Raw genomic sequence first — 2,326 nt, forward strand, 5'->3', positions numbered from 1 at the left:
AACTTCAGTATAAATATTTTGATACTTCCCCCCCTTTTTTTTCCTTGCCTATAAAATGGGAATATTAGCAATGCCTACATTTTGTTATTTTTGTTTTCTTTTTAAAGATTTTATTTATTTATTCATGAGAGACACAGAGAGAGAGAGGCAGAGACATAGGTGGAGGGAGAAGCAGGCTCCATGCAGGAAGCCTGATATGGGACACTATCCCAGGACTCTGGGATCATGCCCTGAGTCAAATGCAAATGCTCAACTGCTGAGCCACCCAGGATCCCTTCAATGACTACATTTTGGATTGTTATAGAGACTGCTGCTCAATACCAATAGATTTTTAATTTTAAAATATGGGTGAAAGCTTTTGAATCCAGGTACATGAATGCAACTAGTAAAACTAAGCCCCAATTTGATAGCATTGTCCAAATATGCAAAGAAAGATCCTGAGCTAGGATTATTTTTCCTTTTCTTGCACCCATTTCTGCTCTTTTGAGTACAAAAATGATCCAAAGCAGTAATTTTTTTTATGTTGTAGGTATTCCTTGCCGCGATCATCCATCATGTCTGTTTGACCTTTGCCTCAGTTGAATCATTGTTGAGCTCCAGGCACATTTATTTGTCACCCACACTAGCATTCCTACTACACAATTTCCTAATGGCATTTTTCATCTGGCCATTTCTCAAGGTATAGATTAAAGGATTTAACATGGGAGTTATTGTAGTATAGAACACTGCAACAGCTTTATCAATGGATAAAGTAGCTGCGGGTCTCATGTACACAAATATGCAGGGCACAAAGAATAGGATGACCACAGTGATGTAGGAGACACAGATACAGAGGGCTTTGCACCTTGCCTCAAAGCTGTGGTTCCTTAGGGAGTGCAGAATGACCACATAGGAGACCATGAGGAGGAGGAGGTTTAAGACACAGATGAAACCACTGTTGACAGCAACAAAGAACCTGAGAGTGTGGGTATCAGTGCAGGCGAGATTGAGCAAAGGATTCAGATCACATATAAAGTGATCTATGACATTAGGGCCACAGAAGGGTAGTGGGATGGTAAAGAAGATCTGTATGGCTGCATGAAGAAAGCCTCCCACCCACTCCACTGCCATGAGCAGGCCACATACCTGCCGATTCATGATGGTCATGTAGTTTAGTGGCTTGCAGATGGCCACATATCTGTCATAGGCCATCACAGTAAGCAGGATGACATCAGAACCTCCAAAAAATGTTCCCCTAAGATTTGGATTATGCATGCATTGAATGGGATGGTCTACTTTTCACAGTGACTCTATGATGAGGGTAGGGGTATTGACAGAAGAATAGCAGGCATCAGTGAGGGAGAGATAGGCCAGAAAAAAGTACATGGGGGACCCCAATAATGGGCTGGCAGTGATAGTGATCATGGTGAGCATATTTCCTACCACAGAGATGATGTAGATGACCAGAAACACAACAAATATGATTTTCTGCATCTTTGGATTCTCTGTGAGCCCCAGCAGCACAAATTCTGTCACGTTGTTCCTAGTCTCCATTTTTTCATATTATGCTTAATTACATGACTTGAAAAAGAAATCCCTTATGTTAATGTAACCTTGTATTTAGTAAGCTTCCACATCTAGTAAATGTAGCAGCCTGAATACTAATGAGTTGTGGATTCTCATGAGGTTTTGTGAGATAGCAAGTAAGTTCTGAGTTCTCGAAGATTGTCTGGGCACACTTCATCATCTGAGATGACAGAGACTATCTTGAAGGAGTCATACATACTGGAAGCTAAGTTTCAAAAGAATGATAAAGAATGGATGTCCAAGCTGTGAATGGAAAGCTAGGAATTCTTTCTTTACCCTTCGGAAGTGGAGTGGAAGAATGACAAGGGGTTGGAGGACGAGTGGCTCTTGGATATAATTCTGTGAAAGACCTTTGTGTGTCTTGGATGATGTCGGCTGAGCTTCAGTAAGGGGATGTCAGCCAGAGACAGGAAGTCCAGTCACAGACCATTTCTAATAGTTGACAAGAAGTGGAACAGGGTGTTTCTTATGGGAATGTAATAAAAGTCTCCAGGAGCTATTATAAAAGAAGATAACACAAGTTTTCAAAATCCCAACACATTATGCCAACTGATAATTGTATTTTTTAATGATTGATTCCTATGTGCTTGGTAATAACCTGTGTGGTTAGCATTATTTCATTCATTTTCAAATGAAGAAACATTTGCAGAGACTGATGTTCAGAATAATAATAATGATAATATCAACTAAAACATATTGGATGGTTGTTGTTCTGGTTTTGCAGAAATGTGATTGTTGAATCCTCACTGTAAACCTGTGA

General features: G+C 40.1%; 1 pseudogene; it reads right to left on the bottom strand.

Moving 5' to 3' along the window:
• Window positions 1–606: 606 nt before the first annotated feature.
• LOC140598912 (olfactory receptor 4C46-like) lies at window positions 607–1,533 on the bottom strand (annotated as a pseudogene).
• Window positions 1,534–2,326: the final 793 nt, after the last annotated feature.

Source organism: Vulpes vulpes, chromosome 5 (genome assembly GCF_048418805.1).
Source record: "Vulpes vulpes isolate BD-2025 chromosome 5, VulVul3, whole genome shotgun sequence".
Classification (NCBI taxonomy): Eukaryota; Metazoa; Chordata; class Mammalia; order Carnivora; family Canidae; genus Vulpes; species Vulpes vulpes.